The sequence below is a fragment of the Podarcis liolepis genome (genome assembly GCF_965112155.1).
Source record: "Podarcis liolepis genome assembly, chromosome: 8".
NCBI classification, from domain to species: domain Eukaryota; kingdom Metazoa; phylum Chordata; class Lepidosauria; order Squamata; family Lacertidae; genus Podarcis; species Podarcis liolepis.
In genome coordinates, this window is record NC_139560.1 from 47,409,569 (window position 1) to 47,435,187 (window position 25,619).

Below are 25,619 nucleotides of genomic sequence, written 5' to 3' on the forward strand. Positions count from 1 at the left end.
TAATGAGGCAAATCAGAATGATTCAGGGGTCTCCTGTCCTCCCAAATCAAAGTGTGATTTACTTCCATGCTCCAAACACACAAAAATAAAAACCTAGTCGGATCAGGGCCCTCACAAAGCCCTGTGTCAATCTATCTGTGCTTTTCTGTGTCATATACCTTTATTTTCTGGTCTATATGCTTGTCTAAACTGATGGGTTTTGGAAGAAATGAGGCAGACCCAATTGTTGCCTGAATAGCGTTGGATTATTATTGTTGTTGTAAAGCACAGCAGCAGAGGATTTTTTTTTTTAAAGTTAAGTTTCATATAGTTGGGATTTATTTTTTTTACATCTTACATTGCTCTACTTGCTTTAACAACAACAGCTTCTCTCTCTTATCCCACCCCACCCCTTATCCCATACGAGCTCTTCAGAGGTCCACAGTGGCAGGTGTGTTTTTTTTTAAAAAAATTACAAACTAAAATGCACACCACTCTTAATTGTTTTAAGGCAAGAAAGAAAGAAACTATCATTCCCTTTTTAGTCCCCCACCCTACAAATATAGGTCCCTGGGCCTATTGCCTGCAATTCTATGAACTGCCCTGAGACCTCCAGGTATAGGGCGGTATATAAATTCAATAAGTAATAATAATAATAATAATCTGGCAGGCTTAATAAACTTTGTGGAGGGGTTCCTCTTACTGCCGCACAATATGTTTCAGAGTTAAACACTCCTTCAGGAGCTTGAAAAGTTTGCAAGTTCCTTAAAATCAAATCAATTCAAGAACCAGCTCGAAGAAGTAGCAGAGCAAAGAATATTATTTTTATTATTTACACTTCTGTGTTGAACCTCTGCAGATACCCACTGAGCTACAGCAAAAAGTACTGCATCACTGAGCACTGGGTCCTGTTTACCTTTTCATTTTCTTCCCTTTCAACATGGCCAATGCGTAGGGTTTACAGATGGTTTTCTTATGTAAGTTGTGATAAGCTCCAATATGCTGGAGAGAACCCCTTTTTAAAAAACCAATGACATGCATTTCCCGGCCCCCCTCATTTTCATGCAGGCTTAGTTTACCACAAAGTAACTACAATGAAATGCTTTAAAAAGACCCATTAAATATTCCTTTTGAATTAGTGCGAGAGCACCAGAGCTCCTCTAAATGAAGTTATTAAAAAAGCAAGATAGACATTTATATAATGTGAGGGCTGGCACAAATTGCAACATGTTGAGAGTGAAAGTTATGTAAAACCTTTTGAAATATGTCACTTCTCACCACTTCAGGATATGTATATATAAACCCGACCAGAATATCTTTTACAAGCTAGTAACTCGCAAGTGACAGTTCCGGATCTTCATTCCTGGCCCAGCATATGATGTTGCTAGTACCCTCTGGTGTTCCCCAAGGGACCACAATGTTATTAGCCCTCTCAGAGGACATGGCTTAGAGCTCTTGGTCTCTGCTCTTGGACACAAGAGCCACACCTCATTATCAAGTAGGACAGAGGATACCTTATCTCTTCCCTCTCCTTCCAACAACACCCTAACGGTTCTCACAAGGTGCTTTCACATTTCTTTCTGCTCCTCTCTTCAGTTCTCCACCTGTGTGTGGCCCTCTGCTCTCTCTGATACTTATAAAGCAGAAACAGCCCTTCTACATCTCTGCTCTACCATACCTGTACTCCTTCAGTATATCCCTGGACTCCTTCCCTATTCCTGTGCCAGTGTTTCTTCCAGCCTCAAAGCACATCTGTTGCCAAATTTGCTTTTGCTACATCTATTGTTATCTTACAAGGCCCCACCCTCCACTCAGCATAGTGTACCTTCATTACCGTTGCTTTATTTATGTGGAACCATATAATCTAGGTGATGCATTAAACCCGCCTTGGTGCAGTAGCCTGGATGACAAACTGCTTCTATCTCAGCAACTCTATAATTTCCAAGAACGTACAGTGTTTTACAAGGATATCTAACTCAAATCAAAATTTATGCTATGGATTGGAAACCCACTAAACTTAACAGCTGGACACAACTCAGTTATATAGGTATAGACTTCATTATAAATTCTTTGACACCACAATGGGTTTTTAAATAGAGAATTTAGTGAAAAACAGTTATCTAATTAAGGGTCCAAACAATCCAACAAATGAACATGCAGATGTTTTATTCTAATGCAGAGACCTCCAAACAAAAGACCTGAATCATTATGCACATCATAGGCATAACTATGCCCCACTAATAAAATGCTATTGTTATTTTTGTTGTTATTGCTATGAAGAATAAAAATGCACTTTAATTTAAACGACGGCCAGCATTGGAATACTGATTGAGCTGAGTGAATTCAAGCTGCTCAGTCCTACTCTCTTGCCCCAGAGGACTTTGAGCTGGTGTTTGACATCTGCTGACTGCCAGCAAAGGAAGTCCCTTTATATGATGAGCTGAGTGAGATCTAGATTCCCACACCCACTTCTGTGCCACAGAGAACATGCTGCCTGGCAAACTGACATCAAGGTGTGATTGCTTACATCACAGGCTCATGGGATTTTGGGAGCTGAAGCCAGGTATGACACCAGGGAAGAATAAGGATAGAGGAAGAAAAAGATGAGGGCAGAAAATGATTCTGGTATAGTCCTAGTTCCATTTGGACACTATGCAATTTCTAGAACAGTACTAGATTTGTGTGATTTTACCATGAGAATTTATAAGCTGCTCTCAGGGCTATAAACTTGAATATATTTAATCAAGATATATCAGGCCCATTATCAGAGAATGAATTGTTGTGTGGACAGTATACTTTCCAGATCAAGAACCCAACCAACTGCTTAATTGTTCATCTTCATGAAAATAAATGAATGAACAAACTCTATGTTGAGTAATACACTAAAGTACATTTATTTTGCTTCCGATGCTGCAGTACTAAACACACCAGGGTGTAAGTTTAGTTGAAATCAGTTTGTCTTGTTCCTTAGTAAACACATCTTGGATTGTGCTGCATGTCATTTTATATAGAGAAGAGGGTTACCATTCTGGGAATAGCTATTTTCCCTGCTCCTCAAAATGTAAATGCTAACAGTATATGCAGAATGTTCATAGTGTAGAAGGAGTTGGATTTTAAAATACAGGTTAAAAATATTCTGGCCATCTGCAGAAGTTACATTACTTTTCATGATGTTTCCACGGCAGACTTTTTCCTCAAGAAGCTTGAACAGATGGTTAGAGCGCCATTGTCTACTTGCTTGTATCCATGAAGATAATTTAGAGCCTTTTGAAATCCTCAGAAATATGGCCCTTGTTTTTTTCTGAAGGAGGTCTGTCTGCAAAAAGAATTTCAAATAAACAAAAATCCACTGAGTACACATATTCATTAGGAATTTATGAATACAAACTCTGCATTACAGGATAACCTTTTATAAAAGCAAAAATTTTTATGAGGTAACAAAAAAGTGACAGACCTGATAGAAAATAAAATAAAATATTGTAGTTATGGCAGTGCTGCTCAGAGTTACAATATGCATATTTATATTATTGACATATTTATAGATTTTATACATGGTCATCTTAGTAAAAGTAAAATCTCAAATTCACATATCATAATGCAAAGGTTAATATACAATGCTTCTCACAGCATCATAACTGACATGAAGCTTGTCTGCTAACTCTTAACTGTACTCTATGAAGTAAAAAAGAAAATAAAAGAAATTATAACATATCCCTCTTGAAAATATTCACTGAAGCTAGCAAAAATCGTTTTCAGTGGGCAGCCATGTAGTTGAAGCATGGGACTTGAGATGTTTTTAAATGACTAAAAAAAGGGTCACTTCATCAGATTTGTGGAATGCTGTCCTGTGTTAGCAAGTACAGGTAATTTGCAACTTACACATATTTAACTTGCATGCATTCAGGTTTACACACTTGCCAAAAATAAAAATCACAAAAAATAAGGAGGGTAGAAAGACTTTGGGCTATTGACTGTCTGGCTCCGAAGCATGAAGCCTGGACAGCCCCATGGTTTTCCCTGGAGCTGAGGGCGAGGAAACAATTGCTGAGACGGCTAGAGCACCAGTGGCGGAAAACTCATTCTGAATTGGATCGGACACGGGTTAGAGCTCAATATTGAGCCTACCAAGTGGCGATAGCCAAGGTGAAGAGGACTTTCTTCACCGCCTCTATTGCATCTGCAGAAAATAGCAGCAGGAGACTCTTTCAGGTGGTTCGCAATTTAACAGAACCACCTTTGCCATCAGGGCCTTGTAAAGACCCCAAGATCTCCTGCAATGATTTTGCAGATAAAGTCGTTCAGATTTGGAAGGAGGTAGACTCCACCGTGGGAGCAGGGCTGGGGTGGGAGAGTCTTAAGAGTCCTGTCTAGTCTAGTTGCATGGAATCAATTCCAATCTGTTATCTCTGAGGATGTGGACAGGCTGCTTGGACAAGTGAAACCAACCACCTGTCTCCTGGACCCTTGCCCATCCTGGCTAATAAAAGAGAGCCGGGAAGAGCTGGGTGATTGGCTCTGCGGGGTGGTGAATGCTTCCCTCTGTGAGGGAGCATTCCCAAACCTGCTGAAAGAGGCGGTCATTAAACCGCTTCTTAAAAAAACATCTTTAGACTCGGCCAATATGGCCAACTATCGCCCAGTCTCAAATCTTCCATTCTTGGGCAAGGTGATTGAGCGAGTGGTTGCTGAACAACTCCAAGCACACCTGGAGGATGCGGACCATTTGGATCCCTTCCGATCGGGATTCAGGCCTCATCATGGGACTGAAACTGCCTTGGTTGCACTGGTTGACGATCTCCGGTGAGCTAGGGACAAAGGTGAAAGCCGCTTCCTAGTTCTGCTGGATCTCTCAACAGCCTTTGATACCCTTAACCATAACATCCTTCTGGACCATCTAGAGGAGCTGGGAGCTGGGGGCACTGTTATACAGTGGTTCCACTCATTCCTCCTGGGCCCTGTTCAGAAAGTGGTGGTGGGGGATGAGTGTTCAGACCCCTGGGTCCTCACTTGTGGGGTGCCTCAGGGTTCTGTCCCCATGCTTTTAAACATCTATATGAAGCCGCTGGGAGAGATCATCGGGAGATCATGCAGATGATACCCAGCTCTACCTCTCTTTTAAATCAGAACCAGTGAAGGCGGTAAAGGTCCTGTGTGAGTGCCTGGAGGCAGTTGGAGGATGGATGGCGGCTAACAGATTGAGGCTGAATCCTAACAAGACAGAAGTACTGTTTTTGGGGGACAGGGGGTGGGTGGTGTAGGGGACTCCCTGGTCCTGAAAGTGGTAACTGTGCCCCTGAAGGACCAGGTCATTTTGGACTCACAGCTGTCCATGGAGGCACAGGTCAATTCTGTGTCCAGGGCAGCTGTTTACCAGCTCCATCTGGTACGCAGGCTGAGACCCTACCTGCCTGCGGACTGTCTTGCCAGAGTGATGTATGCTCTAGTTATCTCCCGCTTGGACTACTGCAACACGCTCTACGTCTTTGAAGGTGACCCGGAAACTACAATTAATCCAGAATGTGGCAGCTCGACTGGTGACTGGGATTGGCCGCCAAGACCACATAACACCGGTCTTGAAAGACCTACATTGGCTCCCAGTACATTTCCGGGCACAATTCAAAGTGTTGGTGCTGACCTTTAAAGCCCTAAACAGCCTCGGCCCAGTATACTTGAAGGAGCGTCTCCATCCCCATCATTCTACCAAGACACTGAGGTGCAGCGCCAGGGGCCTTCTGGAAGAAGTGAAGTTATGGAGAACCAGGCAGAGGGCCTTCTCGGTAGTGGCTCCTGCCCTGTGGAACGCCCTCCCATCAGATGTCAAAGGATTAAACAACTATCTGATGTTTAGAAGACATCTGAAGGCAGCCCTGTTTAGGGAAGTTTTTAAATGGCTGATGCTTTAATGTATTTTTATTCTCCTGTTGGAAGCCACCGAGAGTGGGTGGAAACCCAGCCAGATGATTGGAGTATAAGTAATATAATAATAATAATAATAATAATAATAATAATAATAATAATAATAATAGGCAGTCCCACCTGCCACTGAACCCAATGTGTTTTGAATATACACAATTTTGGCTTTACACACTATCCCTGGGATGTAACCCCCATGTAAGTTGAGAGTTGCCTGTGTATAAACTTGGTGTAGAGCAGGATTTCCCATAGTGGTTGATATTAATCGCCTGGGGTCAATGGGATTATGTAGTGGGTTGATAAAGACCTAGGGATTCAAAGGGGGTGGGTTGATGGGGTTTGGGAAGAGAAGTATAGTGTGAAAAGTTTAATGAGGAACTATAAGTCTCAGAAATAAAGAGTATGGGCAACTACAGAAAGCACCTCCCTTTCCAATGAGTATTTAATATGATACAACAGTATTCCCAGGCCATGCTTCTTTATTATAATAAAACCGTATCCCAAACCATTATTTTCACTTGTTTTACATCTTATGATTCCTAGTATTGGTGACTGATCATGAACAGATTACATATTGATATTTCTTGACTTTATTTCATTTACATTCCTAGAAATTTGGGTTGGAGTCAAGGACAACTTTATAAGCTCATCAAGGAGTCAATGAGCTCAGAATATGGGAAACCCTGATAGCAATGAGGTCAGAGAGAAATTAAATTCAAGACATATAGATAAATGTAAAATAATTACAAAGATCATTCATAAAGCAATGCTGATAATACTATAAACTATAAATACTATAAACATCCTGAAATTTGTCAACTATTTAACAGATGTATATTATGCCATAATAAAGGTGTTAATCTAAGGTGTCACAAGAGTCTGTTGTTTTACTAAAAATAAGTAGACCATCTTGAAATTGCATCACTACTGGACACTAATACATAAAAATTGCAAAAATTAGATGTATATATTCTATGGACATTTGTTGCAGAGTACTGGAATATTTGTCAAGGTCATAAATTTGTCTCACTTCAAGAAAGCTTTTCACCACCCACAACTGCTTATTTGCAGGTTGTTCCTAGGCAACAGCCTTCAAATTAGTGAATGCTGGCAAAGAAATTTAAGATCTTTACAATAAAAGAATTGCATTGGTGGACTAGATCAAAGACTATTTCAGTCTCGCATTCAGTCTCCAACAATGGTCAACCAATGCATGTAGTAGGACAGCTTACTTCAACAGATGTTTTGGACTACAACTCTGACAGTCTCTGACCATTGACTATGCTGGTTGGGGGAGAGTTGTAGATGCAGTCCAACAACATCTAGAGGGAATCACATTGGGGCAGGCTGCAAAAGAAATGTTCAAGCAGAGCCTGATTAAAGAGTCGTTTTGCCAGAACAACAAACCTAGATGGTTCACTAGAGGCCCATTTCCTCTTAGGGTTAAAAAAAAAAAAGGATTAAGATTGTAATTGAAGATGAAACATGGATTTTATTCAAATGAGAATTCTAAAATATAACTAAGTTCACACACACACACACGTCACACTTCTATTGCAACTGCAGAGTGGTGAAAGGTTAAGATGACACCAAATTCTGCAAGTGGTAAACTGAATTACAAGTAAACCAATTTGGGGGAGGGGGGACAACTTCAAAATGCTGCAACTCAATCTGCTACTTTCAATCCTCAGTTTTTTCAGAGCACAGTTGCAGTTGCCGTATCTTCTAAATCCTAGAGTTAAATCTACGTTCAGCTGACTGCTCTGATTAATAGCTCTAAAATGTTAGCTCTCTCTGTTGACTAAAACATTTTTGTTCAAAGCAAATCCTTTTCCCCTTGATGGAATTTCAGCACTGGAACAATGAGTCACCAAAGCTTGGTTTTGCCAGTGTAAGCTGCGTGGAAAGTGCAATTGTTTTAAGAAATTTCTCATCCACCTTAACTAACCATGAAATACAGCACTAGATGGACTATCCTGACATATGGCTCACATGGTATTTATTACGCCTACAACAACAACAGGAACAACAAGCTATGAGATCCCACATATATATATTTTTGCTAAGTGTTTCTGTGTGAACACTAAAAAAGGCAGAGATCAATACTACTTTAATTCATGCATTGTTAGCTTTTGTCTGCTGGAAATACTGAGTATTTTAAGAATGTAAGAATTATGGCTGTGATAATTCATTTCAAATAAAAAATGCAAATGTTAGCTAAAAGCTATTATTTTTTCCTATATCCAGCTTTTGCCAAACTCTGTCCAAATTTAGTAAAAGCTATCTGGCAAAGAGTCAGGCAACTAGTAGGGAGATGGCTTTACTGGCAGTGGCACCTGAGTTACAGAATAGCCTTCGTGGACAGCTTTGCTTGGCACCATCTTTGTGATCTCCTTGGTACCAGGTGACCTTTTATACAACTTTAAAATTCCTCCTCATTTTAAAAACTGCATTTCAACTGCATTTTAAAAATTAAATAGCCTTTATTGTACTGTTTAATGGAATATGTTTCGTGAGGATCTCAGAGAATGTATGTTATGGTGTGGCTATATGAGTTCTGTACATGTTTTAATACATTAAAACATGCATACCTTGCCTTTCTCTTGTGACATCTCTAAAAGCAGCGAAAATGGGGTTCCTAAGTGGTTTACATTTAGGTACTGACCCTTTCAGAGCTGCTTAAATTTAACAAGGTTCCTGCATCATATGCCTTCAGAATACAGCCTGATAATTTAAGGCTTTATACAACAAATACATTGGAATTGAGTCCAGAAGCTTGCAAGTAACCAGTGTAACTGTTTAGGCACAGGTGTGATTTATAGCTGACACAAAGTAGGAAGCAGCACCCTGTACCAACTGGAGCTCATCAACTGTTTTCATGAGCAGCACCACGTACAGCACATTACAGTAGTCTAATCTAATTAAGGCATGGGTTGTATCTCTCTTGCAGCAGACTTAATTAAGGAGTTAATCTGTCTGTGACTACTTCAGCATTGGATTTCCGCACAACCAGTAACTCCTTACTGTTTAGAACCAGGGGTGGAGTTTGGTCTTTAAAATTTCAGCAGGACCCTGTGCGAGGCCAAAATTTGGTGCCCTCCACCTCCTGCCTTCCATTCTGCTCAGTTCATTATGTCATAGTTGTGCCCCCTAGGCTTGGTGCCCAGTGTGGCAGAACCAGTCATGCTGCCCTTAATCCACCTCTGCTATAACCCTCAAGTTCTAGGCTAAAAATGTTATTTTTCTAGTTAAGCTCAGCAAAGTAAAATTAATCTGATTTTTTTTATATCTCCCAACTAGTTTACTTAACAAACTAAGACACTTAAAAGAATTAAGTGTAAGTAAATAACACTTGGGAATCCTTGGGGCTTCTTTTTTATGGAAATCAAAGTTTTTGAAGTGTGCTTTGAAGTGTGTATAGTTACATAATTTTAAGACGTTGTGTGTGCATGTATATAAACAAAGTAAGAAATCACAAGCACCCAGGGTGGTGGTGATGTGGTGATGACAATTATAGCAAGAACTGTGTGCATGCGCGCAGACACACAATAAATATAAATATAATTTATTGTGCAGACACACAATAAATATAATTACACATCTAAGAGTGCATATTACACTACTTACACATTTTCAGTTCTGGGTATTAATTAAAGTGGCACCCTACAATTTGGGCTTGGATTCGGATTCATTTGGGGTTCAGTCATTTCACATTGGTGCTATATCTACCGCAGCTCACCTAAGTTCCAGCCATGGTAGTGCTGGAACCTCTCCAGTTGCTGGTGTCTACCTGGGTGGCAACAATCTGGGATTTAGTCAGTTAATGGCAGTTCAGTGGTTGGGGCTGCCAAGGCATGCATTGGGACCAGTTGCTCCCTTTGTGGTTCCAGGCAGGATAGTGTTAGAACCTCCCCACCTGGGCAGGCAATGAGCTGGGAATACTGAAAGGAAAGACTCTGTGCCTGTAAGCCATGTTGGATTTTCAATTTATCCAGCAATGTTGGCTGGCTGTTTCTTTAGTGTGGTCTGAAATATGCTGAGAAGAGCTCAGCAGTTCTCTTGATCCTAGGAGAATAAATAGGCCAAGTCCCAGAAGTCAACAGGGAAGTTTGGCTTGCAGTTCAGGGCCAGTGAGGTTAAGTAATCCGTCATGAAAGTATGGTGGGGATGGGGGTTGAACTGTATAGGCCAGGTGGAGTCCATTTGATGGATGTCAGCAATGACATTTTCCTACTGACCTGAAGGGGGCTGCAGTTTAGATGCAGGAAAAGAAACTATTTAGCCTGGTGACATCCTTTAGGCATCTTTCAGGTAATGGGTTGGCCCTGAGGCTCACTTCTCGGATTCCGTGGTTCTGAGGGTGAGATAGGGGACTTTTTTGAGGCCAAACTCCCTTATCCACCTGGGGTTCTGGGGTTCCGGGATGTGGTGGCAAGGTACAGCCTTCCTTCTCACCTTCAGCCTGAGATTCAGGACAGGCTAGAAAGCCATGCCATAATTCCTTAGGCAAAGGCGGGTCACCCAATGGCTATAGTTATACAGTGAAGTTAGTTCCCGTCCCATAGTCATCCCCCTCTGCTGATTTCAATACTGTGTGAGGTTTAAATAAAAGTGGCCCAGTTCAACCCCAGCTTATGTGTCTGCCTCTTTACAAATGTAAGTGTGGTTAAATCCTAGAGTATTTGTTATTCACATATTCTAGTGACTTGGGGTACATCTAAATCATATCTATGTCTAAGGGTTATATGTAATGAACTCATACTCAGAGCAAACCCATTGAAATTAATGGACTGAAGTCTATCTATGAGCTAGACAGATAAAAGTGTTTTCTACAGCACTTGGATTACAATGAAGCACTTTGGTTATTGGAAACAAACAGGAAAGAGCTGTAATTGGTCGGGAAGAGAGAATTGGCTGGTACGTTTCCAAGCTGCATCCCCTTCTCAGAATCTTAGTAACATACAAAAGAAGTGAGGATGATAATTCTATGGAAATCCTTACAAAGAAAATGTATCGGCTTCTATTTAGGGAAGAAAAACAAGGCTCGGAGCAAAGAGATTTCACATCTTCAAAGCTTTCTGCCAAGTAAAAGCAATGATAAACAACAAGAAAACCTACATGACGACAGTAAAGCTAGTTAATCATTTTTTCTCTACGTATCTCTCAATCTCTTTCAGCCTGATTAACCTGGAATGGATAAGATACAGTCCAACAGACCCTGCTCAATTTTAATAAAACTTGGGAACACAAAAAACGTTTTCTGATATGTATGTTTAGACTTTGTGAGTGCTAACAAACAACAGAGCAATGGTAAAATTATCGTTATCATTATCGTTCTTACTACTTACGGCATAACAACTCACAGCCAGTTCTAACAGACATATTGTTCCTAAATGGGAGGTGTTAACAAAAAGCAATAAAAGATTGGGGAAGGAAGCTTTCTCAACAATGTTGCTGTATTTACACTAAAGAGGGGCAGAAGCCATGGTTATGGTGTCTTATCATCAATATTGGTCAACACATAGCTTTTATTAGATCATAAATTTCTATACAGTCATATCTCGGGTTAAAGTAGCTTCAGGTTGAGCATTTTCAAGTTGTGTTCCCCGGTGACCCGGAAGTAACGGAACGGATTACTTCCGGGTTTCACAGCTCACACATGCGCAGGTGCTCAAAATGATGTCGCACGCATGCGCAGAAGCGGCAAATCGTGACCCACGCACGCGCAGACATGGGTTGCATTCTGCTCAGGATGCCAACGGGGCTCCAGAACAGATCCCGTTCGCATCCAGAGGTACCACTGTATGCACCTTGGTAGATATTTGATTTTGGTTAACACAACAAATGCTGAATTATAACACCTCAGGAACTGTAAAATGGTTCCTTTTTGCTTTTCAATTATTTAAACATACTTTGCAAATGTCAGTAAAACAAAGATGGAAGCAATAAATGTTTATCAACAACATATTGCAAGATATAACTACAGGAGACAACTAAAACAGTGATAAAATTGTGGCTGAGTGGCTCCTCCTTTCTCTCGCCTCCCCCCACCCCACCCCACATATTAATCTTTCTAGACATACTATTATTACTTTGGGATGCCTCCTTTTTATGAGCTAATCAGCATCTCATCAAGTCAGTTTTTTATCTGACTTTGAATGACATTCTAATGGCTTAATGTCAACTCACAGTAAAAACTCGATTAGCAGAAGGAGAAAATAGCAGTGAATTGGAGTATGTGGGCACTGTCTATTGCAGTTAAAAATAAGTGCAAGAAAAATGCTGTTCGTCCATCCTTGCGCACCCCCCCCCCATTCTTGCTTCTGTAAATCACCAGAAGAACCACCAAACATTGCATTTAGCAACTCTCTGGGAGGTCAGTTTGATTTCACCTAAACAGAAGACATTCTTCCCCTTTGCTCCTGCATAGGGAGCTGAAAATGATCCATTGCTGTGAGGCATCAGGTCCTACCTGTGGTATAGTGATTAGAGTCTTGGACCAGGACCTGGAAGCCTGGAGTTGAAATCCCCATTCAGCTATGGAAGCCTGCTGGGTGACTTTGGACCAGTCACAGTTTCTCAGACCAAACTACCTCACAAGGTTGTTGTCAGCATAAAATGGAAAAGGAGGAAAACCATGTATGCCACTTTGAGCCTCTTGGAGGAAAGGTGGAATATAAGTGTAATAAAGGAATGCAATGTAATTATTTTATGAGAACAACCAGGACGCTGGTGCATGCTGTTCAAAAGCCCCCACAGTGCTCCTCCTTCACATCTGCTGTTACTGCCTCATAATCAAAGCAAACCAGAGTCTGTCTTGACACTTCTCCCCAAGGTTCGCTTTCCCTCCCTTGTTCACATGACACATTAAGTTAGGCCACTACATATTCACATTAAACCACTGTTTAAAACAAACTAGCTTAAGTTTACAAATCCCATGCTAAAGGTATTAGCTTTCCTGTTTTACAGTTCACATACTGGGGGTACAAAGCCAGAAAGTTTAAACCCCCCCCCCACACATATACACATCTGTATCTCAACAATGACCATAGGCGCCGACTCCATGGGGCTTGAGGGGGCTCGAGCCCCCTCAAAAAATTTTTTTGGGGGGCTCAGCCCCCCCAATAATCTCGGGCGCCCTTCCAGAGTGCCGCCGCCGTCCCCCGCCTCCTCCTCACCTGCTCCTTCGCCAGCCAGCCAGCCAGCCGCGCGCCCTAATCGGAGAGCCCCGGCCGTCCCCCGCGAGATTAGGGAATCCCTGGGGGCGGGGGCTCCTGCCTCGCTGCTTTGCAGCCCCACCGCCACTGTCAAGGCACTGCCGGAAATCCCGCGAGAACAGGGGAATCCCGACTGGCCACACCTCCCAGCCAGCCAATCGGCTGGCTGGGGGGCGTGGCTTGCCCTATTTAGGGCCGGAGCCACTTTATTTGCATATTCATGAGCTTATTTATTATTCATGAGCTTTCCCGGCCCCCCCCCCAATATTTTTTATAAGTCCGCGTCCCTGACAATGACAATCATAGTTCTTTCCTAAAGGACAAATAAACTAAATGGAAATGCAAGAGATATGCTTAGCGGACTCTGGCCTTTATGTGTCAGATGGTTATAGTCTACTGAAAGTGAAACACCATGATCTATAGTTATTTCCCGCAATACTTTATCCATGTCCTCCGACCAAGGAACATGCAGTCTGAGCCAAATCCCAATGGATCTGAAATACTTGGATTTAATTCAGTTTAGTCATTTTCACGGGGGGGGGGGTGTATAAGTGTATCCAAGTACTTCAACTTAAAATTGTCTGTCATTGTACCAAATACTTTCAGTAACAATATCTGAACCACAATATTACATTCATAATGCATGCTACTTCAACACATTCTGTCTATTAGGGATAATTATATTCTTCTTTGTTACTCCTTTTACATGTTTGATGTGCCTCAGGTCTCAATGCGTTCATCAAAATACAGTAATAATTAATGTTCCTTATGCCATCATTAAAATGAATTATGAGCATAGCTTTTTACAGAGTGGGTTAGGTAACACAAGCCATCCCATTGATCAGGGATTTGGGAAACAAACAAGAAGAGTGAATCTACATTTGGGATCTATATCCACAACTCATTTTTTGCACTCATTTTGCAACTCATTTTTTGCATTTTTTGCACTCAATGCAAAAATGAATTTGGTTGCAAGAGGAATTTTTAAATTATTATTATGGGGAAAAATGTTATACAGGAGACAATATAAAATTTACATGTGGAGAAAGCTTGAATGAAGCTCCAATTATTTAAAAAAGAAATGTTGAAAGACTAAACTAGCTGAAGGAAGACACCATTTCCCCATGAGTTCATACAGCACCTAACACATTTTCAGTATTTCACAAAATAAGCTACCAGTCAAGACAACAGGGCATTTTTAGATTTATGTCTCTAACAACTCTTATACAGATACTTTAAAAATATGTGCTCCAACACATACATAATCCTTAATAGTTGTTTTATTTCCGTAAAATAAGATGTCACCCATTATGCACATAATAACTTAATCTGAAATGTAATTATGTTGCAGTTCTAGGAGAAAAAGTCATATGAAGGTTAACTAGATTCAAAATAAGCTGGTTCTCATCAGGGAGTTGCACTTGATTCAATTACATCAATTGATTTAGCAAGCTTTTTATTTATTTTTTAAAAAATGACAACAAACCACCCGCCCCCCCCTCTTGAAATATCTAATACTTTAAGCAAAGACAATTTACTGAAAAGCATAAACAGTGTGATTATGGATATGATGCCTGGTCAAACCCCAGGGGAAACATATTCTGTGCATGAGCAGAGCACTCTCACATGGAGGGGTCCCTCTTGGCTCAGATACTAATTTCCTCCTCCTTGGCTCAGCACACATTCAAGTATTGCAATAGGCTGTTACATGGACATGGGAGGGCTGCAGGTGTTTCCTAATCCCAATCCATCTCTTCTATTCCACTTGATCAAGAACAGAAACTTCAGGACTTGCACAGCTTGGCAGAGTAATGGGGACAGGTGAGTGGAGTGTACACTGGTAGCAAGCGGGGAGGAGAAAGATTACTGATAAGGAACTTTCTATATATGGGTGTTCTGCCTCCTATGAGGACAGGATGCAGCATTTGGGACTTTTTAGTTCAGAGAATAGGTGAGCAAGAGGGGACGTGACAGAAGTTTATTAAAATTATGCACGGTATGAGAAAGTAGATAAATTAACCTTTCTCTCTTTCTCTTAATACTAGAACTCATGGACATCCAGTGAAGCTGAATTTTAGAAGATCCAGGACAGAGAGAAAAGAAAATACTTCTTCACACAGGCCTTATTTAAACTATGGAACTTGCTTTCCCAGGAGGCAGTGATGACCATCAAACTGAATGGCTTTAAAAGAGAGCTGGACAAGTTCATGGAGGATTCTAGCCATGATAGCTATACTCTGCCTCCAAACTAGGAGACAGTAATGCTTCTGAGTACCAGCTGCTGGAAAACACAGGGATGGGAGGTCCTGCTTGTGGGTTTTCTACAGGCATCTGGCTGGCCAGTGTGAGAACAGGAAGCTGGATTAGATGGGTCCTTGGCCTGGTTCAGCAGGCTCTTATTACAAATAATCAGAGCAAGTTACGCTTTGTTCATTCTGATGCCCAGAAAGATACATGGTACCACATGGCGTCAAAGTGAGGGCTACAGCAGGAGCAGCGCTTCCTGCCCTCACTCAGGCATCTTGTTGACAGGAAGCTAACTTGCGTTGAAGAAAACAGCTCTGACAGTAAGAGTTGTTCGACAGTGGAGTGGACTCCCTCAGAAGGTGGTGGACTCTCCATCACTGAAGGCTTTTAAGCAGAGGTTGGATGGCCATCTGTCATGGATGATTTAGTTAAGATTCCTACATTGGAAGGGGATGGGACACATGACCCTTGAGGTCCTTTCCAACTCTACAATTCTATGATTCTATGAAAAATGTCACCCACAAGCAGCTGGGTATTTGATTACCACTACCAGTAAACACTGATAAGTCTCCATATGAAAAATATTGCTGATTATAAGAACGATTATACCTCTTTGCTGAGGCTTTTGGGTGAAGTAATAATGCCAGGTGCCTACTGACGTGCTGCCTGCTGTGTTATTATCATTTGAGGCATTTTTATGTGATGTTTTGCATTTTTATATTGCAATGGTTATTTATTATGATTTTGAAGGGAATTGCTGGGTAAGAATCGTTGGATGATGAAGGGTGAGTTCTAAGTGGAAGCAAACAAATAAACTATGCAGTCCCCCATTATTATCAGACCTTTCCAAACACCAATTTGCTTCAAACCTTCACACATTTGTATTGTAGGGAACTTTGCATTTATCAGAGAATGCCAAGGGTTCCTGGATCTATCATTTTTATGAAAAGGATTATTTGCTACGGGAAGCCCTTCTTTTTCTGCTGTAACGAAACCAACAGTCTGATGGCACACTGAAGTCCAACAAATTTATTATGGGGTAAGCTTTCATGGACAATGAACTGTGGTACATGAGAGCTTTAGGGAAGAAAACTGTTAGGCAAATTATGACAATCTTTATATATTTTAGTTACATAATTGCTATACCGCCCTTCATAAAACAAAGTGGTTTACAAACATTACACAAGCAATCTGGAAAACACCATTAAAATTATAAAACCTACCAAAAAAACCCAAACCCCCCACAAAGACACCAATTTTTTGAAAAGCCTTTATGAACAGTAAAACAACAAGGCAGCAGCATTTCCTAATAACTCTAAGAACTTGGGCAATGTAATTAAATCCCACCAAATGCCTGAGTAACCAGATGTGTCTTAACCTGGCACTGGAAGGCCTAGCAATGAAGTAGAAACCCACACTTCTAGCTAGGACAGAATTCCTAATCCAGATTCTACTGAATGTCCCATACAGCAAGCCACCACTGGCAGCAGGACAAATAGGGTCTTCACTTGCCAATCCTAGCACCTAGGTCAACATATATAGAGGTGCTCCATCCAAAGGGCTTTATATGTCCAATACAGAACTTTCTGCTCTACTTAATTTTATCTGATTTCGTACGCAGAATACTGCCTGACCAAAGTATTTTCGCTCTTTGATCAAGTGTATTATTTCCTTATAAACAACTAAAAGAACTGTCACAAGACACTAGCACCTTAAACTTAAAAACATAATAATTCTATGTGTAAAATACACAGAACGTGTGCTATGCAGGCACTCCTCATTCTTTCCAATAATGTAGGTTGACATTTTCTTTTTTCTGCTTCACATACAGCACACTCATGTTTCTTTTATGCAATGCAGCAGGGCAGCAATAAAAATGTGTAGGTGGTAAACGCATGCAGGAACTGGATGGTTTGCTGATTGCAAAGCTTAGTTTGCTTTCTGAGTGTTTCCAGCTCTCCCTCCCTCCTGTAAATGCCATGTAGGAATTAAAATTATTCTTGATCTCACTTCAAAAACCATTCAAGGTGTGCTAAAGAAGCTTAACAAAAGGACTGAAAGAACCCCTTATGATATCTAAAGAAATCATTCAATAGCATGATATATTTCTGGCAAAGCTAAGAGATTCTGCTTATTTACAACAAAAAAGTCAAGAAGTCTGTTCAATGACATTTTTCACTAAACAAAAACTTCAGAATGTAAGTAGGCAAAACTAATTCTCTCAGGTCAAGTGAATCCCAATATGGGGGCTGATTCATCAACCCCCCTTTTTTCTTTCCCCCTTAAGTGCTAATAAAAACAAACGATCTCGTCATTGCCTTGTGGGCATCCCAAACTGTTAACCTTTAGAGTTCTCACATTCCACTTTTCTGATGTGAGAGCACACACTTCAACATCTGTCGGCACTTTGACTTTCCAGCCTGGCTTGATCTGGGGTTGTGGAAAATAGCAACTACATTATAGCATTAACTGTAGTGTATACAGTTGTACCTTGGGTTAAGAACTTAATTCGTTCTGGAGGTCCATTCTTAACCTGAAACTGTTCTTAACCTGAGGTACCACTTTAGCTAACGGGGCCTCCGCAGCTGCTGCACCGCCACTGCGCAATTTCTGTTCTGCCAATACCAGTCACATGCTCTGCCAATACCAGTCACATGCTGTAACCAATAAAGTTGTGGCCTTCTTTAGCCCATTAACCTAAAATACATGTGTCCTTGTGTCTTATTTACCCCTACGCGGGGGTTGCACGTCCTCAACTCACAAATATACTACCCATGCTGTCCTAACCTTGTGTAAAAACATCTCCAAAATATCAGTCACATCTTACCTTGAGAACAAGCACATGGATATACACAATCACTACAGACACATTAGTTAGGTGGGTTTTTTAATATGCTTTCCAAGATTCAAGCCACTAAAATAAACATATTTATTTAGTCCCATCAAGCAACCTAAAGAAAAACAGCAGCTAAATCCATTACCTGCCTAAAAATTCATATGAAATTCAAAATATGTATTTGGAAAATCAGCATGTATCAATTTAAGCTATGATTCCAGCAGGTTTGTAGATTAAAAAGTTTGACAATTTTTATTAGTAGAAAAAGTTTGCAGAAATTTATTTAAAAGCATTTCTAACCCTCTTAATATTTTTAAATTTCTAAATGTTAAGACATAAAGATTTTAGCAGAATGTACTCAAGTTTTAGGCCCCAGTGTTTCAAACTTTCAGATTAGGAATAAACTGATGTATTATGATAATAATCCTTGGCTTTTCCTCACTTTCAGTTAGATTCAAGAGAAGAATACCATGGACGAATTTTCAGCATAATCCTCTGTTACAACTGATGTGGAGATTGTTCTGGCAGTTTTGTACACTACTGTCAACATTAATTGCTAAGATTCAGCCAGTGCTGTTCTAAACATAGCCATGATTAACATTTTTAAAGAATCCGAACACTCACAGGTGGAAATACTTCATCCACCCACCCTCGAATACACATGGCAATTTTCAAGGAGGCTGTATTCACTAGATATTACAAAGAGGTAGCAGTAGCATTGTCTTAATTTTCTGGTTCCAAAGGGAAATAACAATTCTTCTGAATGTTAAGTGTGATCCCAACACAAGTATGACAAGATTGTTGTTGAAAGACTACAGCAAAGAATATATTACACACAAACATATGTAACAATGACACAATGCATGTTTTAAAAAGGGAAAAGAAAATAGAATCCAATTTAGGAGCATTAACTTGACAGTGGCTGAGCTGCTGTAGGAGGGGGCATGTAACTCTCTTCCTACTCACCATTTCTCCACTCCAAATCATGCCGCAAGCATCTCCCCCCCCCACCCCCACCCCACCACAGCATTCAAAATATGTATTTAAACATATCTGAAGCCTGTAAGGTGGAAGAGACACTGGAGAAAACTTAGGAGCCAGGAGGTGGTGGGCTTTTTAAACGTTAAACTGTTACGAATCTCCCTACTCCTCTGATCTAAATTCCCCCTGCTCTCAAAGCAGCTTCTTCTTTTTTCTATAAAGGTTATTGGGACAGTGTCACACATACTCATGAGGATTCATTAGTATCTGAAGTAAAATTAAATAGAAACAAAAGTAGTAACTCAGAAGGAAATGTATCAAACTACCATGTTCTTGGGAATGAGAGTCTCTCTCTAGAACAGCCTTTCTCAATCTGTGGGTCCCCAGATGTTGCTGAACTACAACTCTCATCACCCCTAGCTAACAAGGCCAGAGCTCAGGGATGATGGGAGTTGTAGTCCAACAACATCTGGGGACCCACAGGTTGAGAACCAATGCTCTGGAAGAACTGTCTTGAAGAAGTCAGCTGAAGCATCTGCTTCCTGTCCCCCATTTCAGCTCTCCTATGCCTACCCCTCCAAAAGTTACTGACAGCTTATCCACTGAGCCCTCTGGTCTGGTCTGCCAGGTCAGTCCATAAAAAGTCCATGCTCATCCGCAACTTGGTTGTGGAAGGGGCTAACCTGGCATGTATTACCAGGATTTGGATGGGTGAGTTGGGTAGCCTTGACTCAACTCACTTGTGCATATCTGGTACAGCTTCAGGTTAGATGGGGACATGGAGGTGGCTGTTGCTATTGTCTACAGAAGCATCATCTTCTTCACCAGGAAATCTCTTGATCTTGGGTAGGGCTCAAGGGGCCTGCACCAGGTGTTGGGCCAGAGAGGCAGACTAGGGATGATTTACTAGTTGATTTTTTTACTTACCCCACCCACTTTCCTGGGAGGACTTACTGTGAATCCAGTTCACCTTGCATAACTTGTCAATCACGTAGTTATTTCCAGTGCCTCAGAACCTGGGCTCAATTAATATGTTAAGAAGAGGGATGGCAACAATTGGTTCCTGCCTCTCAGGAAAGTACAGAACCTCTGATCACTTTGTTGCTTTCCCTGACAGCATCAGCTGCTGGATGGGAGAGGGCACAGTGATTGCACAGGAAAAAATATGATCAAAGCAACGTTATGTAATTGGAGTTACCACAGCGTTACCATGGTGACGTGGAGGCAGATGAAAGGAAGGTGTTTAGGGGCAGCTAAACCCCACCTTCATGTCATATTAACACAGCCTCAGCATCATCTCTTAATTCCAGCAGCCCCTACTTCTTATACCCATAAACACCTACTACTTTCCTCAGGGCGATTAACAAATTATCAACTAAAATAGGTCACAATCCTAGCTTACAAGAAATGCCACTGATTATTTGTTTCCAGATTTGACAGTTTCTATTTTCTTTTTGGCATTCTTCCCTTCAATTAACACTTCACCAACAGAAGCACTGACATGGTACCTGTCATTTTCATTTTTTTATTATGCCTCTTATATCCATTGTTATCCACCATTCATTTTCATCCCTCCCCAATAATTAGGTTTGACAAAACCATTTTAGGTCGTTCCCCCCCCCCGCACCATACCCAATACACGGTTAACCATCCTCATCCCAATGGTAATCTCTATTAAGTGAAGGGGGGTCCATGGCGATCACAGCACACTGGGGATTTTAATGCTTCTCTCACTAAATTGTAAATTCCCCCCTCTAAAAACGCCCCAAAACATGGCAGCTGGGTTTGAAAACAACCTCATATTGGCTCCAAAGGCAGTCTGGTTTCAAGTCTAAATGATCTGCCAGTGTATATTTGCTGGGAAAACAATTACACTGAGGAGTTGATCTGCTCATGTATCTGGACTAGAGTCTCTGTCATTGCATTATTCCACTCATATTCCACTGCTGTATCAGGACTTCTGCCAAATCTTATTTCCCCTCTGTTGGGTTAACTCAAGTATACAATTGCTCTGTCCATCAACATGTGTGACTACTTATTTTGCAGATGTTTTTGAAAACAGCCCCCAAGTGGCATCTCTAGATCTTACATATTTTCATTTATTTTATTGTTAGAATAATAAGAGAAGCTATTTACAGCATCCTAAAGTCTAAATGATTTCATGGTGTTTATATTTGCCAGTTTTTCATAATAATAAAAACTTACATATTTTAATGAGAGAGATTAATTTCTCTGAGCTATAAATTTAAGCTCAGCATGAGTGATCATGGATGAATTATAAGCCACATGTAAGGGTTTAAGTACTATTGGGGCTATGCTGACAGGGTCAACAGAAGCTGAGAAAATTGCTATATAATTTCCCCCCATTCTTTTTATCTGCAAAGTGATGGCAGAAAAAAATTGAACAAAAAGATAATTTCTCTGCTTTAAATAAAGTGCATATCAAATTGGACTTAGTAATGCTTGACACTGTATCTGTGACATCTCTTTAGCTACATTTAAGTTCTAAATGGTTATGAAAACTATAAAGTTGAAAGAGATGCAGCAGACTATCCGACTATTTGAAGAAAGGGAAAAGACCAAAATAAGGTTTAACACACTCAAGTGGCCTCTAGGGGATATAAAGTGGTACCTCTGGTTACGAACTTAATTTGTTCCAGAGGACCGTTCTTAACCTGAGGTACCACTTTAGATAATGGGGCCTCCTGCTGCTGCCATGCCGCTGCCACGTGATTTTTGTTCTCATCCTGGGGCAAAGAGGTACTACTTTCAGGTTAGCAGAGTCTGTAACCCAAAGTGTTTGTAACCCGAGGTGTTTGTAACCCAAGGTACCACTGTATGTTGAACACAGATATGATTGACTTGGAGAACTTGGAGAACAAAAGCAAAATGGAGAGATTGGGCTTGCTCACGTTTGTTAAGGCATTGGTAATCCTGGATGGGGGGTGGGTAGGGTTGGGGGGATATGTACCATGAGCTTAAAAAACACCCCACCAAAATACACATGGAGGTTTCAGAAAAGGAAAGAGGTGCTGTCACAAATCTCTTCAAGGTCAGGCTATAGGGCTCCTGTTTGTGTCTGGGTGATGCCCTAAACAGGACCACTCCTGATGAACACACTGAAATATTCCACCAAATACTAGTTGTGGGGAAGGGACAGCGGAGAAGGATTTATTGCAGTCACATCCTGCTTCTGGGCTTCTTAGAGATGTCTGGTTGGCTGCTGTTTGTATTCACTTGATATCCCAGGCAGAGGGAGCTGTCCACTATCATTAAAACTAATTGAAGGCTTTGCTTTAATATAATATTTTAATATATGCCACAGGGCAAGTGTTTCCTATGGTCACCTGATGCACCAATACCTAACATACAAATATTCCATGTAAAATGCTCTCTATATTTTTCTAGGTTCAAACTAATAAGGTAAAACGAAGTACAGAAATCACCTTAGAAATAGTCTTACGGGAACACAGAACGCTGTACTACATTGTGTCAGACCACTGTTTCATCTAGGTCAGTACTGTCTACCTGACTGGGAGAGGCTCTCCAAGATGTCAGACAGAGGTCTCTCCAAGCTCTACCTGGAGATGTATGAGATGGAACACAGGGCTTTCTGCATGCCAAGAAGATGCTCTGCCCCTTAGCTATGACCCCTCCTCCATCAAACAATGCTGAATGAAATGGATTTTATAGATCGCCAGCTCTTTCCCCCTGATCATCCCTCTTGACAGTGGTGAAAGTTCCAAAGAGAGGAATCTTAAGAAGGAATTATATAATCAATTCTGTTGACCCATTGTTAGCCCATTTGCTGTAGATTCAGTCACTGCCATAGGCATCAAGAGGCTGGCAGCACATACTGTGTAAAATGTCATTCGGCTTCACTGTCTCACTTGCTGTGCTTCACAGAGCAGAAAATTAATCCTGACAGATTTGCAGGAGGAGCCCTGTGATTTACTAGATTTTATATAAATCTTCATACATATGGCAGCAAAATCATATCTAATAGCTTCCAAGAAGCTACCATTTAGATGTGCCATACATTGCTTCACTTAAGACATTCTAAGTACTCCACTCTTTCATTTTTTCCAAATCAGATATGCTCATCATCAGTTGTAGCTTTGAAGTAGGTTTCCAGGCAGACTGATTCATTTCTGCTAAAATAGCGCTACCAGCATACCTACTCTGTAAGCAGCCTGGAAATATTCCCAGCATTTTTGTAGAGCAGGGCTGCAAAAATCCAGGAGCATAGCAACAACAGAGTTCCTAAAGATTTGATGTTGGTGTCTAGGAATGTAAAATGCAAGCTTTGTAGAGATGGCCATCGTAGACAAATATTTGGTGTTTTAAAAAAGATACAAAATATTTACAACTGAATATATAAATAATATGGGCATCACAAACACTTATCTACAAAGTCATTGAATTGTTCGTCTCTATCTAAACTGTAAAAGCATTTATACCATTGATTGATTGATTGATTGATTGATTACAATAATCTGCAGGGGTGAATACAGGCTCATACTAATAAGAAGTCATTTACAGAAGTAGAATTAAAAACTGTGTTACAAAACATATTGACCATATGGCTTTAACCTTGCCAAGTATGGCAATTCAATAAAAGAGCAAGTACCTAAACCTCTTTGAACTGGTAATATTGGAGGCAGAGAAAACCCAAAAGATTTGGTCTCCAAAAATCTATAACATCTTGATTGAAGCAACTACTGAGATAGTGACAGGGTTAAGTCAAAACAGGAGAAGGGCATTGGAGGGGAAATAATACTAGAGCTCTGGAGTAGTCTGGCAAAAGAAACCCCTCAAATTGATTTTCACACAGATGGTTTTGTACTGCAGTTCAACTGGCTCACATGATGGGCACAAAATCCTTTGAAAGCTGGAGCAGAGAGGCATGTATATTCACTTAGGGAGGAAATGCCCTCTTGTGGTCTCATTTTGGGACAAAATTGTAAGAGAAATCATTAAATTAGAAAAAAAATATGTTCCCCCTCAAGTTTTTGTTGTTTTCTAATTTTGCTTTCTGGTAAAATGTATGCTTGTTGCATACAGACTGGCCATTTTAGAACAATTAAAGACTACGGCTGACGTAAGCTTAGATCTCTGGTATTTCAAAAATACAGTTTATAACCATTACAAAAACTAACCCACCAAATTCATTTATTCAATGAATAATCAACAGCATACTAATTTTTATCAGTGTGGCACAACTTTATTCTAAAAAAGACTCTGCAAGATCCCTCTATCATGGTATACACACATCTGAAATGATGATTAATTTTTAACGTTTTGCAACACTTGTTTTTTTTCAACAGTAGCTTCTTTATAACATGCACAGACCTCCAATGTGAATGTGAAACTAGACAGTTTTTTATGTCGTGGCCTTGATTATTTATTAGGGATTATTTTTCTGATTATGCCTTTCCATGCCACATTTTTTACTTTAGAAAGAACTCCCAGTGTATACAAAATTTATCCAAGGCCCATATTCACAAGTGTCATATTTATAACACTGAAAACTTTAATCTAAATACACTGCCAATGCATTTCATTCTATCCATAAGATGGCAAATGGGAGTAGTGAAATGGTTTTGCTATTTTATGTCAAACATGTTTTCAATGAATAAACAAATTTACAAGCATTTCCCTCCCTTAAAATGTATATAGAAAAGAAGGGCAAGCAATGGTTGTTGGCACTCCCTTGGACTAACAGGACAGAAGGCAAGGAGATCAATAGTAGACAGAGCCAAAGCCAATGAGAATGGAGCCAACTTTTTCTAATTTCATCGCTAATCTTTTCTCTGTTGAGTTAGGGGCAACACAGACCAAGGACATGGAAGCTGACAAGCAGTGTTATCCCATGCACTGGTCCTAAGAAAGAAAGCAGACAGGTAGAGTCTGGCTGATGGCAGATTGAAGGTGGTAGAACAGTATCCATTCTCTCAAATGAACCAGCCTCCACTGAGGATCTCGTGTGATCAAAGTACAGTCAACCTACTGGATATATAATATTGCATTAACTTTATTTAATCCTGAGTGTTTCACACCAAGTGGCCCATTGTACTGTAACTATTTCTCGACCAGGATCTCCCAAGGAGTTTTTGTGCACCTTGTCTAATCTGCCTAGCCCTCTCAGGATTCTTAATTTAAATGCTAATATGTTTTCTTCTCTGGCGGAGGTGTGATTATTCAGCTCCAGTGCATTATTTTATTAATGGCTTGTCCTGCTGTAACCAACCCAGAAGGTGGGGGGCTATGGTCTTGTTTACAAAAGTAAAATGTCTTATTTTTAAAAAGGAGGGAGAGCTTCTCCCACCCATCTGTGCTGAATTATACCTGATGGCTGCACAGCAAATAGGTGGGCTATTCCAGGACCTGAAGACATTTCAGTCCATGCCCTCTTGACATGTGAAATGGCCTGAAGTAATGACTTT

The 25,619-nt window shown here is 40.6% G+C and overlaps 1 protein-coding gene across 8 annotated transcripts in view; it reads right to left on the bottom strand.

Annotated features, from left to right (window-relative positions):
- DLGAP1 (DLG associated protein 1) overlaps positions 1–25,619 on the bottom strand; it is a 291,661-nt gene that overhangs the window by 228,447 nt on the left and 37,595 nt on the right. For 5 of the 8 annotated variants that reach the window (XM_083518611.1, XM_083518609.1, XM_083518614.1 and 2 more), the window contains one exon: positions 3,142–3,295. The exons of 2 other annotated variants lie outside the window; for them this stretch is intronic. The gene's annotated coding sequence lies outside the window, so the exon portion shown is untranslated. Of the gene's footprint in view, positions 1–3,141; positions 3,296–12,364; positions 12,386–25,619 lie in introns of those variants that run through there. One more of the 8 variants, XM_083518616.1, reaches the window with a different exon arrangement.